A 16,624-nucleotide genomic window follows, 5' to 3' on the forward strand; every position below is an offset into this window, starting at 1 on the left:
CTTGTTAGAGATAGAACCACTTCCCCCCCAGGAAAACAAAAGTCAAATCCTTGTCAATTCCCAAGCATGTTTGGGGGCGTGGGGTAAAGTCCTCCCTTATGCAAAGAGCCACACCAGGCTCCCAGGAAAGAGGATGGGGCGGGCAGTGGGGAGGTGATAATATTTTTGAGAAGAAATAGATGAGTTTTCTGGTTTAAAAAAAAAAACCTCAAACACTGAAACATTTTTCAGACCTAATTTTGTCATCCTTAAATGAAGCAGAAAACTGTTTTGTTTTGGGGCCACACCCAGCAGACCTCAGGGCTTACTCCTGGCTCTGTGCTCACAGACCTTTCCTGGCAGTGTTCCGGGTACCATATGCAGTGCTGGAAATTGAACCTTTGTCAGTCGTGTGCAAAGCAAGTTTTTACTCTTGTATTTTCTAGTTCTGAAGCAGAAAATAAAATATGACTGTATACTTAAAGAAAAAAATTGCTCTGGCTAAGTATAGCTTAATGCAACAAATCACAAATCATCCTTAATGCAAGGATGGTTCAATATTAGACTATCCTGGAATTTGCCATACTCAAAGGCCAAAGAAGAAAACCCTATTACCTACAGAATCTTTTTTTTCTTTTCCCTCTTCCTACAATTTTCTGTTAAATTGGAGAGTGACAAAGCCTTGACTGGAAAAATAATAAATCAAGCTTTCAAAATAATGTCAAATAATGGAGCCATTCTTACTTGACCAAGATAAGGCAAGAATTCTTGGCATTTGGACACAGCAGTCTGAAACTCTGGACTTCCTGGCCAAAGTGTGGGCCTGGACTGCTTGTGGCCAACAGGATGATGGGTCTGACCTGCCTAATGTGCAAAGTTGGAATTCATTTCAACATTTAAAAATGTCATAGAAGGGCCAGAACGATGGCACAAGTAGGAGGGTGTTTGCCTTGCATGTGGCCAACTGGATTTGACCCCTGAGCACTGCCAGGAGTGATCCTTGAGTGCAGAACCAGGAGTAGCCCCTGAACATTGCTGGGTGTGTCCTCAAAACAAAACAAAACAAAAACCAAAATGACGTAGACTTCATACTAGTAGCAACAACAAAATACCTAATCTTTGGCATTTTTTTTTAAAAGAATTTACTCTGTCACATTCCTCAAAGTGAAGCCTGCATCCTCACCATCAGAAATTGGGTTTGAGGGATCAGAGTGATACAGTGGGGAGGGTACTTCCCTTGCATGCAGGTGACCTGGGTTCAATCCCTGACATCCCATATGGTTCTCAAAGATCCACCAGGAGTGATCCCTGAGCACAGAGAAAGGAGCAAGCCCTGAGCTCTGTCGGGTATGAGCCCAAAATACAAAAACTAAATAAAACAAAAATAAACTCTGGTTGAATTAAAACTTTCCCCTGTTGGCAAATTCTGAACTGCTCCATTTGTCCGGGCCTCAGCTGACCCCAGACCTAGGCTGAGTTCACCAGCCTGGACCACCAGGGACACCTGAATTCCTGGGACCCGTACTGTAAGAAAAGTAACAGAGAAAGAGATACACCTGCCGGGCCAATTTATCATTGGTAAAAGGGGACCATTTTACCATTCTTTGCGATCATTTTGTTAAAAATAAAATGATGACCTACCAATAAGCAATATCCAAAAGAAAAACTGGAAAAGGTAAGAAGTGATTGAGTCCTGTGGGCTGGTCATTTATAAGACTCACAGAGAAAAATAAACACATGGGGGGCGGGGCGGGAGGGAGCGAGTTTAGTCACAATCCACAATAACAGAAAATGCCTTTGAATTAGCAATGCAAGAAAAGTGCAGAATTCCTATGAATCAAATTCCTAGTAAAGCCTGAAAGACCACATCAGCACAAGGGAAATAATCAATGAACTCATGTTGTAAGGATGTCCACTACCAAAATAGCACATGTAATTCCAGTAAAAATTAAAATGTAACTTTTTTGGGGGGTGACTTGACCAAAGGCGTCTTAAATATTTGTTCATCTGGAAGAATGAATGTCTGAGGTCAGCCAGCTAGCCAACAAAAACCCCAAGGCTATAATAATAGGGAGATATGTGCTCAGTACATCATTAAAATTCATTAGGAAACAATAATCAAACCTATAAGATAGAACTACAAAAACAATTTGCTTAACAGGAAGCAGAATGGAACTTACAGTGTAAGCTAGAACTATAGGTTGGAAGACCAAATCAGCACACGGAGAAAGCTCTTTTCAAGAAAATGTCTGAGGACACTATAAAGCTGTTTAAAAACAATCAGAGTCATACCTTATGTCAGAGACCAACCTAGATTTTCAACAAAACAAAGATCAGTGTTTCTTTTTAAAAAACAGGAATATTAGAAGAAAATGTAGGTGAATTTTATAATTTCTCAAATGAACTAAGTGATTTTTAAAATAGTAAAAGATTTGACAATATAAAATTCACAAAAACTGAGAAAGCATCAGAAAAAAAGAGACAATTTTAGAAAAAATTTTCACAGTGCTAATGGAACATGTAAATGCCAACAGAACCCTTAGGAATAAGTGAGAGAAGAAGCATTGAAGGGTGAAAAAAGGAAAAAAGAAACCGATAGGTAACATGTAGCACTGTCGTCCCATTGTTCATCGATTTGCTTGAGCGGGCACCAGTAATGTCTCCATTGTGAGACTTGTTGCTACTGTTTTTCGGATACGGAATATGCCATGGGGAGCTTTCCAGGATCTGCCGTGTGGGCAGGATACTCTTGGTAGCTTACTGGGCTCTCTGAGAGGGATGGAGGAATCAAACCTGGGTTGGCCTTGTGCAAGTCAAATGCCCTACCCGCTATGCTATCGCTCCAGCCCAATAGGTAACACACACACACATATACATACACACTCATGTATGCAAACACATGGTAAGGATAATTTGAAAAAGTTAGAAGGATAGAGAAGCAAGAAGGATAGAGACAGGTTTACTACTATCTTACTAATAGACAAAGTACAGATGAAAGCACCGAAATGGCATTTAGTTGGTGTATGGGTGAGACTATGGGCTGCCAGGGAGAGTGATGGCTGCCCTGCCCTGCTGGTCTAATCTAAACTAATAAGGCCCATTTTGGGGGGCTGGAGTGATAGTACATCAGGTAGGATGCTCACTTTGCATGTAACTGACCTGGTTTCAGTTCTTGGCATCTCATATGGTCCTCCAAGCACCTCTAGGAGTGACACCTGAGCACAGGGCCAGGAATAAGCCCTGAACATCGTCAGGTGTGACCAAAAAAAACCATACCAAACCAAAACTCCTGTTTTGGATCATGGTTAATCAGTCACTATCAAAAAGTGATTGCGAGGGGCTGGAACAACAGCACAGTGGGTAGGGTGTTTGCCTTGCACATGGCCAACCCAGGTTCAAATCCCAGCATCCCATATGGTACCCCAAGCACTGTCAGGAGTAATTTCTGAGTTCAGAGCCAGGAGTAACCCCTGAGCATTTCTGGATGTAACCCGAAAAGGGGAAAAAAAGTGAATACGTGTTCTTACCCGCTGATTAGGAATTCCCACATACCACGACTTTTCCGGAGAAAATGACCACAGATGCAACAAAAGGTCCGTGGAAAACATGAATGTGTCTCATCATCACTGCTTCTAAATGGGGGCACAGAGGAGAAAGTCAGGGCCCAAGGACAGACCTTGAAGCGGGAGCACATGAAGACACAGTGGCTAGCCTGAGCTCAGAGTCAGGAGCAAGCCGCAGGTGGGGCTCCTGAAAAAAAAAAAGCAAAACAAAAATGACAAAAAACAAAAACAAGATGAAATGCTCCCGCGACCGCCTAAAGCAGAAAGGACGTTTACATCCAATCAAAGATTCTTCACTCCTAGGACAGCATGAATGAACAGTAATGAGGAGGATGTTGGCCAACTGGCCATGACAGAGAGTGAAATGAGATCAGGGACACCCATGTGCACCCAGAAGATGAACCCCATCCAGGCAAGCCTGCAGGGCAGAGGCGGCATAGGAGGGAAGGAACATGCAGATTTGTCTGCCACCCTGGTTCGATCTCCGGCAGCACATATGGTCCCCTGAGCAGCACCAGATGTCACCCCTGAGCACAGAGCCAGGAGTAACCCCCGAATGTGCCCGGAAATGGCCCCTGCCCCGCAAAAGGGACAAGTCCTACAAAATTCCATACAGCTTGGCACCTTATTATTCTAATAATAATAGGAATAGTATAGAATAATAATAGAATAATGTAGGATTACTGTTATTTATTCAGCCATTGGTTAAGCTAATTGAATTGGGCATGAACTTCACATTACTTTTTTTAAATTTAAAAAAATTTTAATTGAGTATCATGAGATAGACCATTACAAAGCTGATCATAATTGGGTTTCAGTCATACAATGATCCAGCACCCATCCCTCCACCAGGGTACATCTCCCACCATCAATGTCCCCTATTTCCCTAACATCACCCCCAACATTCTACCACCTGCCCCCCACAACAGCCTCCCTGTATGGGAGGCACTTTCCTTCTTGCTTTCTCTCTCTTCTTTTCCTTTTGTACATTATGGTTTGCAATATTGCAATACAGGTGCTAAGAGGTCATGGTGTTTGTTCAGGGCATTTAGTATTTTTATCCAGATCGTAAGGCTGGAATAGCTTTTCAATTGGGTGATGGCGCCTTATTTTTCAAGAATAATATTCATGTGCATCTGTTGTGTGCATGCATATACATAGGCACGCACACTCAGACACACACACACACACACACACACACTAGTGTATGCAAGAAGCAAAGAGGTCACAGGAAAAGCAAGCCAGCAAATTCTGCACTTGGAACCAGGATAAAGACTCGCTAGTCCCCCCCCCCCCCCCCCCAGGAGAACCAGTCGCAGTGGAGGGGGCTGGGCTCCATGGCTAGGTGTAGGCGATGATCTTATCTAGAATCTGTCTTTTCTTTTACTATTATTATTTGAGGGGGAAGGGAATGTTTCTTGGGTGCTTTCCACCTTGCTCCCAATAACAAACTGAAACAAAAGCAGGTCGGGCACCCATCTGGGCCGCCGTCTTCTGAGCTCACTCTAATTCTCTATACTGCGGGCCAACAAAAACAACACCCACAAAAACGATGCTCAGCCTGAGCCAGACTCCATCACGGGTATCCAGGGGTGCTAGAATGGGGGTGTCTGGCGGAGGGGCTCCAGTCAAGGCCAGGAGTCAAGGCCAATGAAGCCAGGAGCCAAAGCAGGGCTCTGGGTCTGCTCCCAGAAAGGAGGGAGGCCGACCTACCTGCCCGGTAGCTTTTCTTTCAGGAACATCCTCTACCATTTCCAGGGCCTCCTTCATCACTCAGACACTCAGTGTGGCTCTGCAGGGGGCTGAGGGACCTGGGGCTCCTGGGCTCTGCAAGGCCTCTGGGCTCTCCCTGCAGGGAAGACACCCCTCGCGCTATCCTATCCGGCAGGGCCTTGGCTGTGAAGTGAGGCCTGGCTGGGCCCCCAGCCCTGGGATACGTTTACAGCTTCTGTAACCCACGCTTGGGGCCCCTGATCAGTGCCACGCCCATCACTGAAGGCCTGTCTGCTCACTGCTAGGTGGAGGGGGGGAGAGAGAGAGAGAGAAAGAGAGAGAGAGAATGTGTGTGTGTTTAAATATAGGCAATATTTCCAGGCACTGTATGTAGTGTTTAATTAATGTAGGCAGTAGTTCTAGACACTGTGAATGTGTGTGTATGAATGTGTGTGTATGTGTGTGTTCAAATAAATATAGGCAATACTTATAGGCACTGAGCATATGTGTGTGTGTGTGTGTGTGTCTGTTTAAATACAGGCACTATATGGAGTGTTTAATTAATGTAGGCAATGTTCTCGACACCATGAATGTGTGTGTGTGTGTGTGTGTGTGTGTGAATGTGTGTGTTTAAATCAATATAGGCAATACTTACAGGCACTGAGTGTGTGTGTGTTTGAATCTAGGCGATCCTTCCAGGCACTGTGAATGTGTATGTGTGAGTGTGTGTTTAAATAAGGCAGATACGTCATTGTTACCAATTATAACCAATACGAAAGCTCTCTCACTCGGTTTTTCAGAATCTTTTAAGTTCTGGAAAAACAATCTCCCTGTAACTCTCACCTGTGGGCTTGCTGTTCTGGAAGCAGTAGGCATTTTCTAAATGTGGGGATAAGTTGGCATTGTTATCCAAATAATCATTTGGAAGGCTTTGGATTTCTTATGGAGGCGGGAGAACTCCCAAGTAGTGCTCAGGAGTTACAGCACCTGCCGGACATCCTCAGCCAAGCAGGTTGGTGGCTCAATGTGAGGTCCTAAGTCTGGGCACCGTCCAGCTGCCGTAGTGCCGGGGATTACTGAGACCTCCTCGCCCCGCCACTGCTCAGCAGTGCTGGGGAGCATATGTGGCACTGGGGATTGAACCTGGTCAATCACATGTGGGATCAGTGCCTCAATCCCTCTCCTATCCTCTGCCCCCAAGGGTGTGTTTGGATTTCAAGAGAAAATATGTATGGGGTAAAATGCTCTTATCATTAGGGTTTTGTTCAAACATTTTTTTTTAATTAGTTTATCTTTTTTTTTCTTTTTTTCAGCCAAAGCCATGCTGAGACCACTCTCCACATGCTTGGACGAGGAACCGACAGGGAATCCAGGTATGCAGGACCCCGGCTGAGATCTCCAAGCCTGCTCGGTTCCTGGGCCTCCTCCACCCAGCTCCCCCACCTTCCAGTAGCTAGACAGTTACACCCACCAACTGCCGTGTGACCTCATCAACAGCCAGGATCCAGAGACTCTAAAACCAAGCTCTCGGAAGAGAACAAGGCAGAGTCTCCTGCCCCTGCGCCTGGCTATCCTCACCGGGGCCCCTTGGAGGAGGGTGGATTGAATTTCCCTCTCCGCCCTGAGCAGAGCCCCGACAGCTGAAAACCTCTGGGACCCAGACAAAGCCATGCTGAGACCACTCTCCACACGCTTGGATGAGGAACTGGCAGAGGAACCCAGGTGTGCGGGACCCGAGGCTGAGATCTCCAAGCCTGCTCGGTTCCTGGGCCTCCTCCCCCCAGGTCCCCCACCTTCCAGTAGCTAGACAGTTACACCCACCACTGCCGTGTAACCCCATCAATGGCCAGGATCCAGAGACTCTAAAAACAAGCTCCTGGAAGCGCGCGGCCGCATTTGCGGCCGCACGACCTCTTATTCTCTAGTTCTCACTCTCAGAGAACCGGCAGGCTACTGAGAGTATCATACCCGCCTATATGCCTGACTAGGAACATCTGTAAAGGTGATAAGAGGCTGCCCCCAAAGCTTCCATCCCTCTCGGAGAGCCCGGCAAGCTACCGAGAGTATCCCACCTGCACGGCAGAGTCTGACAAGCTAACTGTGCCGTACTCGATATGTCAAAAACAGTAACAATGAATGGTCCTCATTCCCCTGGTCCTGAAGGAACCCCCAATATGTCATCGAGCTCCACTAGCACTTGACAGGTGAATGGACACGTTACAGGGGCCACTCGAGCAAATTGATGAACAACAGGGTGATAGTGATAGTGATTTTTTCTTTTTGGGTCACACCTGTTGATTCTCAGGGTTTACTCCTGTTTCTGCACTCAGAAATTACTCCTGGCAGTGCTTGGAGGGACAACATGGGATGTCAGGGATCAAGTCCTGGTAAATATTTTTTAAACAAAAATTTTCCTGAAAAAAAAATGGATGGAGCAATGGATAGGACAGCAGGGGAGGGCATTTTCCTTGCAAGCGGCCAACCTGGGTTCGATCCTTAACACCCCATAGGGTTCCATGAACCCAGCAGGAGTGATCCCTGAGTGCAGAGCCAGGAGTCAGCCCTAAGCATAGCAGGGTGTAGCTCCCCTTATCCAAAATAAAGAATGGATTTTTTTTTTCTTTTTGGATCACACCTGGCATTGCACAAGGGTTACTCCTGGCTCATGCACTCAGGAATTATTCCTGGCGGTACTCGGGGGACCCTATGGGATGCTGGGAATTGAACCTGACTTGGCCGCGTGCAAGGCAAACCCCCTACCCACTGGGCTATCAAGACAGCCCCAAGAATGGGTGTCTTCATGGGGATATATTGAAAGAGTTGAAATTTGGGGCTGTGAGTTAAGTACTCAGATAATGGTTGTAGGTAGGGTGGGTAACTCTGGTAAGAAGTTCCTGTGAAGTCTACACAGGCTGCAGAGAGCCAGAAAATCACAAAGTGATTTTCACGCTGCCCCCCCCGACCCCCACACTCCACCCAAAGAGACTTATTAACAGCAACAGAAATGGGGTGATGACAGGAAAGCCCTCCTAACGTGAGCAACCCATTTAGAAAGCAGACAGTGAAATTCTGCACATATTCTGAGGGAGCCACTGAATGTGTCCACCAAGAGACAGCAATGGGAAGAGACATTAAAAATACCCAAGGAGGGGCCAGAGTGATTGTATAGTGGGTAGGGTATTTGCCTTGCATGAGGCTGACCCGGGTTTGATCCCTGGTATCCCATTTGGTCCCCCAAGCACTGCCAGGAGTAATTCCTAAGTGCAGAGCCAGGAGCAACCCCCTGAACATTGCTGGGTGTGACCCCCTCTCCCCCCCAAAAAAAGCAAAAAAAAAAAAAACCCAAAAACCCAAGGACAGTAGAAACAAGGGCCAGGAGGACTGGTCCATGATTAGCAGCCTGCCTCAGCTGCTGGGGGAGAGGGCACTTGGGACAGGGAAGGGGCCACTATGACAGTGACTGGAAATGATCACTCGGAATAAGAACCCCGTGCAGAGAGCAGGCAAAGGAGCAAGCCTGATAACTCTCAGTACCTGTATTGCAAACCGTAAAGCCCAAAGGAAGAGGGAGAAAGAAGAAAAGTGCCCGCCAGAGAGACAGGCTGGGGCGGGGGGTGGTCGGAGGGCAACTGGGGACAGTGGTGATGGGAAATGTGCACTGTGAAGGGACGGAGATTGGAACACTGTATGACTGAATCCCCACTATGAACAGCTTGGCAACTGTGTAGCTCATGGTGATTTGATAAAAATAAATTTTAAAAAAGTCATTAGGGAAGATAAAAAAAGATACATAAAGTGTTCTGGGTTTAATTTTTTTGGGGGGGGAAGGGTTACACCTGGTGATGCTCAGGGGTTACTCCTGGCTCTGCACTCAGGAATTACTCCTGGCTGTGCTTGGGGGACCATATGGGATGCAGAGGACCAAACCTGGGTTGAACCAGGGTCAGCAAACGCCCTACCTGCTGTACTATAGCTCCAGCCCCACATAAAGTGCTCTGTGGCACATAAAACAACCAAATTAAAGCAAACTAACAAAACCAAGCAGGCCAGCACCAAGCTTTCCCTTGAGAAGCCTGAAGTGACAGGAGCCCTGGAGGAGAGGGCCAGGACATCTCCTGGCCTGCTTGGGGCTTGTGACCCAGGAGAACAAGACCCTCTGCTTTTTACAAGACCCACAGCTAGTCCAAGGAGACACACAAGTTCATATTTCCCAACTGACATTCTTGTCCTTTGCCCACTATTGTTTGTCATTTATGGTGTGTGTGTGTGGGGGGGGAGGCTTGGAGGGGTCTTCCCAGGAGGGCTGCCCAGAAGCCACCTGATGGTGGGGTTGACCCTGACCTCGTGCCAGCCAAGCTGAGCTCCAGGCTTGCACGCCCCGGGCCCTGAGGTCTTACTAGGGAAGAGATCACTGTCCATCCCTCCCTCCCGCTGCCTGGATAGACTGCAAATCCGTTTCACCTGCTAAGCGATGCGGTTCTCCACACACTGGGCACAGATGAGCGCTCTGCAAACATGCTGGTGCTGGTTTGCTGTCAAGCGGTTCCATGTGTGCTGGTTCTCGGGCACCGCCCCCAGGCTGCCTGTGACCTGCCCTGTGCGGGCACGGCCGTGCTCGTATTCGCTGCAACCCGAAGGCACCGGGCATGAACTGACTTCTCCCACTGCTGACTGCCAGGAGCAGGTGGGAGCACTCAAGGTGCTTCCTCTTCCTTTCTTTTCCTCTGCCTTTTGGGTCACCCAGCTCAGGGGTTCCTCCTGGCTCTGCACTCAGGAATCACGCCTGGTGGTGCTCGGGGGCCATAGGGGATGCTGGGGATCGAACCTGAGCCGGCTGCGTGCAATGCAGACGCCCTACCCGCTGTGCTATCGCTCCGGCCCCACACACTAGGGGCCTGGGATCCACGATAGCAGCTTGGCCAGATGTGTGACGTCATGGGACAATCCTGGGTTTGCACCCAAGTTCAAAGCCAGCCGCGGGTGAGAAGGGGGATTTGGTGTAGTCAGTGAATCCACTGAGAAACAGTTCCAGAAACTGGTAAACGTATCTTTCCTTAACAGAACATTTGAATTAGAAATAAATGATGACTCTGGGCAAGAACCGAGTATTGAAAGTAGGTAAAGGGATAGACATGATGGCTTTTTAGTATCTGTATTGCAAACCATAATGCCCAACAGGTGGAAGGGAGGAAGAGAGACAGAGAGACAGAGAGAGAGGTGGGGAGAGGGAAGTTGAGGACACTGGTGGTGGGAAATGTACACAGGTGAAGGGACGGGTGTTGGAATATTATATAACTGAGACCCAATCATGAACAACCTTGTAACTGTATCTCACTGTGATTCAATAATTTTTTTAAAAAAAGAATATTTGAGGTGTACTTTATATACAATACACTTTGGGGTCACACACAGCTATGCTCAGGGAACCTTGTGGTGGCAGGTCATTTAAGCAGTCTCTCGTGTCCAGAGCTAGCACTCAACCCTCGGAACTGGGTTTCCAGCCCCAAACTGCAGTGTTTAAAGCGACCCCCTTGAGAGCTGGAGAGAGTGGGGAGGGCGCTTGCCTTGCAAATGGTCAACCAAGTTTCATCCCCAGCATCCCATATAGTTCCCAAGCTCCGCCAGGAGTGATTCCTGAGCATAGAGTTAGGAATGATTCCTGAGCACAGATCCAGGAGTTAAGTCCTGGGCACCACTGGGGGTGGCTCAAAACAAACCCACTTTAGTGCCCTCTTTGGATGATGCTTTGGGGGGTCTCTGTGTGAAACCACCAGGCCCCCAGGTTCCGCCCACCCCACGTGGTCCAGCCCTTATGGGGGGACCTGTTTCTAATATTCATTCTGGAAATCTGGCTGATTTTGGAAGGAACTGAACCCGCACTCTGGCCCCAGAACGTGCAGGGCACCCTGCGAGGGAAAGGAGAGGAGGGGGTCTACGGAATCAGTAGTACTCGCCTCCCCTTTCCTGGGGGGGTGAAAAACTGTCCCACCAGCCAAACTCCCCACTCGCAGGCTGACTCACCCCGGTCCCGGGGCAGTTCTGGGCTCCGATAAGAGGCGGCCTGTCCTCCGTTTGTTTAGAATGAGTCATGCTGGAAATCAGGCGACGACTTTTTTTTCCTTCTCCTCCTTCTCCCTCCCGCCCCTTCCCTGTCCCGGTGCGTCCAAGTGCAATTCACGCCCGTTCACCGCGCTGGCCCTCCGGGAAAACGCCCGCTGGAGGCGCGGGATGCGCGACTCGCTGGCGCCCCCCGCTGGCGCGGGCGGGGATGCCAGGGGTCGCGCGGCGCCCCCTCCAGCGCGTTGGAGACCGACTAGCCAGCCTAGGAAGCCACGTCAAACGTTTTTCTCTGCCTCCCGCGGACGCCCGTTGTTCCCTGCACCCCCAGCCCCCTTCACGACCAGCTGCAGAGAGGGGCGTGAGTCGCAACTTGCAGCCTGGCCCACCACACTGGAACCATTAAAGCTCATCGCGGCTCCCGTGGTTGATGGGAGGAAGCCGAGGTGCCAATGCCTTTTCGGCCCTGATTAAAAAAACTCAACACATGGTTTTCACGGGGCGTGGGGGAAGGGAGTGCCAGCGAGTGCCTCGCGCAGTGCGTTGCGGCAGACTCTGTTTCGAGCACGTCACCATAGCGACCCAGCCGCCCCAGTTCCAGCTCGCTCTCTGGGACCGAAATAAAACTCCTCTTCCCAAACCCGAGGCTGGGCCAGTGGGCGCTAGGGCTCGGCAGACTTCCAGCCCGCAGCCCACGGCAGCCAGCGACCTGCCGCACTGAATGCGCCAGCTGAGACCCTGGGCCAGCCCCTTCTGCCCACCAGCCCACCAGGCATACCGCCACCGAGCCCCTGGCATCTGGGTGTTGACCAGCAGGGGCACCCAGAGGGGCTTGTTGTTTGCCATTTGGTTTCAAGCTGGGGGGACGTGTTTGGAGAAAACGCTGGTCTCTTAGAAGAGGCAAGTGAAAAGAACAGAAGGGGTGCTCAGCGTGAAAGGAAGAAATCTCCACAGCAGTTGTGCTAAAGCCTTGCCACTCAGACCCAGGTCTGTTTGCTGCAGCAGCTGCCTTGTTTTCTGGAATGTTCTCTGCGTTTCCTGGTTTCTCTCTTTCTGCTTTTAACCCCACTCTGCCCCACCCAGTGCCTCCTTGGACGGAAGTTGGGCAACCCCTGGCCCTCAGGACCCCACACTGCCTAGCGCCCACATCCCCCTCCACTCCCTTTATTTCCTTGAAATTCTCTGCTTTCCTGTCCTGATTGTCACCAACATTCAAATTCCTAGGAATAATTTGTTTCCCTCCGTCTCCCGATTTCCTGCATTTTCTCGAACCCCAGTCAGCAGCCCCTTATCTTTTCCACCTTTATCTTCGCTTCTGGCTTCCATGCAGATGTCTGAAACATCTTGGATCGACACTGCCATGTCCCTGCCCTGCCACGGACGGTCCCCAGATCAGCTTGATCACAGCAGAGAGGGACTCTTCTGCCCACGCAAACTAGGACCTGCCCCAGGTTTGCCTCTGCTCTGAGCACCCTCCACCCTGATCAGGCCGGGGCTCGGAGCTTCTTCTGACCCGTTTTCAGCAGCGCATTGCCGTGGCCACATCCAGAACTTTCCTTTCTTGCCATTTCCTGGGCTCTACTCTCGGTTCTGACCCTCACAGCTGCTTGCTTAGATTGTCTGAAATGGTCTTATACTGGGGGGAGTGGGGCTCCCAAGCAGTGCTAGAGGTCCCCTGAGGCCAGCCTTGGTCATCTTTGGCCAAGCCGGCTAGAAAGAATTTAATGTGGGGCTGGAGCAATAGCACAGTGGGCAGGGCATTTGCTTTGCACGCGGCCGACCCAGGTTTGATTCCCAGCGTCCCATATGGTCTCATATGGTCCCCCGAGCACTGCCAGGAGTAATTCCTGAGTGCATGAGCCAGGAGTAACCCCTGAGCATCGCTGGGTGTGACCCAAAAATCCCCCACCCCCCAAAAAAGAAAGGAAGAGTTTAATGCTTTGGCCTAAAAATGTTGTGCTGCCAGGCCCACTGTTGCTGGGGGATGAGGGGTCCACACCCAGCAGTGTTTCGGGGATCCGAAAGTGCCAGGGATGGAACTCTGGGGCCTCTGTTTGCAAATGGTCTTTTCATCCCTAGCGCTTCCACCCGGGGAGACAGAAGTGGTTCATGGAAGACTGACTCTGGAGCCTGAACCCCTTCTCTGCTTTTTCCTTCTCCCATGACCCTTCCTGTCTGGGTATTCATCTGAGGCTTTGATGCAGTGACGCCTGTCGGATAGCCTGGCCCGCGCCATGGAAGTTTCAAAACAAGAGTTTTTTGATCACGACCTTCCCTTCCTTGGTCGTTTTTCTACTGAGAGTAGAACTCACTTTGCTCACACCCCATGCTTGGGAGATTCCTTCAGGACAGCCCCGGCATCTGCTCCAGATCCAACCTCCAAGACTTTCTCCAGATTCCGCCCCTCCTTTCCCCCATCTGCTTCTTGGCTGGACGTGGCATCTGTCTCCTGAGGAACCGTCCCCAAAGACTCTTTTTGACCTTTTCCTTCTTTTTTTTTTTTTTTGGCTTTCTTTCTGGGTCACATCCAATGATGCACAGAGATTACTCCTGGCTCTGCACCGAGGAATTACTCCCGGCAGTGCTCGGGGGACCATATGGGATGTTGGGAATCGAACCCGGGTCGGCCGCATGCAAAGCAAACGCCCTCCCCGCTGTGCCATCTCTCAAGCCCTCTTTTTGACCTTTTATTTTATTTCAATTTGAGGGAGGGCTACCCAGGGCTTACTCCTGGCTCTGTGCTCAATGATCACTCCTAGCGATGCACGAACTCGTGTCAGTCACGTGCAAGGCAAGCCCCTTCCCTGAGACGCTGCATCTCCCCCCTCCTACTCCCTAGCTCCTCTCTGGGGCTGTTTTGGATCCCTCCCTGGAACGTGACGTCTTCAAACTGTCCGTGCACTCACGTCTCTCTAGACAGTATCTATTATTCTGCTTGCATGCTTTCTGCCCCTGCTTCCTTTTTTTTTTTTTTTTTTTTTTGCTGCGAGGTTGCACGCCCCCGATGGCTTGCATGGTGATGGCATCAGACCCAAAAGACCCACGAAGCCCACTTTCCTGGCGCTACTCCCTACATCTCCCCTATGTCTTTCCAGGTCTCCCAGTGGGAGGCCCCTGCCCGGAAACCTAGGCTGCCGCAAACACATCCTTCGCTCCATGCGTGGACAAAGGCCTGCCAAACCCACACTCAACTCTGAGGCTCGGGATGGTCAGAAAATTGTCCCCAAAGATGGCTGGCTCCGTTTTGCCCGTCATTGCTTGGATGCTGTCTCTGTGCCTTCCAGGAAATCCTGTGTTCCAGTTTGGTATCTTCCAGGCCCACAGCGAGGCATGTTCTGATGTGGCAGTGCCTATGGCCTGCACGTGGTCCCTTTCCCATCCTCCCCCATGTGCCACTGGCTCCTGTACGCTGAAAGCCGCAGTCTCCGGAGCTCACTTGAGCCTTTGTAAGTGGAACCGTAAATGAGTGTCCGCTGGTCGGGGTCTTTTAAAGAGCATCTAGAGCTCTGAAACAGCTGATTTTCTTTTAAGTCGGGGCCGCACTTAGCAGAGCTCAGCTGGATGTGCTGGGGACGTCTGGGGGACACCAGGACCATAAGTTCGATAGCTGGAGGCATGTATGTGGTGCTGGGTTCAAATTTAGGGTCTTGTATTTGCGAGGCACATATTCTACCACTCATGCTCTTGGGCCCCTCAGCTTAGTTCTTATTTAGGGGCTATGCCTAGTGGTACTCAGGGGCTCTTGGCCTGCTGTTTTGGGTTTTCTCCTGGTATACTCGGGGACCATAGGGTGCTGAGGATCAAACCCAGGGCTTCCAAATGCAAAGCATATGCGCCAACTCTTAGAACCAGCTCTCTAACTTCTCCATCTATATTTTATTTTATTTTTGTGGGGGAGGATTACCTGGTGGTGCTCGGGGAGGCCGTATGCAGTACTGGGACTCAAGTGCCTTACCTACTGGGCTATTTCTCTGGCCCCTCAATCTTGTTTTTAATGGTATGAGGCCAGTGTCCAGCTGCAGTTCTTAAATATATTCTCCAGCTTCAGGTTTCTGTGATTTAGCCTTCGGGTGACTGAGGCTGGAGAGAGGCTGACATTAAATGGGCACGCCACTTGCAGAATCTTCAAAAGGTTAAACAGGTGATTTTCAGGCTCACGAGAGAGCACAGGAGGTAAGGTGTTCGCCTGGCGCTTGGCCGATCTAGATACCATCCCCAGCATCACACAAGGTCCCCCAGGCACACCAGGAGTAACCTCTGAGCACAAATCCCAGGAGGAAGCCCTGAACACTTCTGGGTGTGGGCCAACAATCAAAACCAAACCCAAAAAACCATGTTTGTGATTCTCATACAAACCGGGCGGCAGGGGAGGGCGACCCCGAACATCAGAAGCCAAAGATCAGATCTGGTTTGATGCAAAGGATGCCAGTAATATGTTAAGGCTGATTCAAAAGCAAATCCAAGGACCCAGAGACTTACGAGTTGATCAGTGAGGAATGCAGAAATAAATCTGTGAAGACAAAGTTGGTTCATGTCCCATGAGGCTGCATCCTCTGGACAAGAATCAGTTCTCGGCAAAGTGCCATGTATTCCTACAGAGTCTCAGTCGCTCTCGAAAGTCAGACGGTCCCCAGGACCAGACAACCCCGGGGCGGGTATTCTCGGAGATCTAATTCCAGGTTTGGGGTGGCTCATTTCTTAGGAGAAGCAGAAGAACAAGCCAATCTGCTTTTGCTCTCAGGCGCACCATGAGATGTGGGAAGAGTGACATACACATCACTTCAGCCTGTGATCAGGGCCAAACAGTTCATTTCCGGGCGAAAACCCTTGAGCATATGAAATCGCCTCTCCATGCCTCAATTTCCCCAGCGCCAAAAAACCTGACAAGAACGAACTGAGATTCCATGGCGAAGAAAGGCTAACTGAGATGGCATGGTGAAGAAAGTGGTTTGCAATGAAGTTGGCGGGCCCCCGCGGGAGGCTTCATGTGAGGTGGAGAGGAGAAAGACGGTCACTTCCTCCTGATCCGGAGCTGCCAGCCCAGGCCAGCTGGGAAGGCCAACGACTGAGAATGTTGCTATGAGCCCCTGCGTGCCACTGGCTGGAGCCCAGACGGCTCCTCCAAGTGACCATCGAGCCGCACCTGACACCCACGTTTGCTTGGTCCTCTTGGTTTGGGAGTCGAGCCCCATCGCCTGATCTGTCAGGCAGCTGTGGACTCAGGCTGAAGGGAGAATTCTCTTGGTGGGAAAGTCAGGCCGAGGCTTACCCAGGGTCTCCGGGTCCTTTTCACAGAAAGGAACTTCAGGAGT

This window comes from Sorex fumeus, unplaced genomic scaffold (assembly GCF_029834395.1).
Source record: "Sorex fumeus unplaced genomic scaffold, SorFum_2.1 ptg000045l, whole genome shotgun sequence".
Lineage (NCBI taxonomy): Eukaryota > Metazoa > Chordata > Mammalia > Eulipotyphla > Soricidae > Sorex > Sorex fumeus.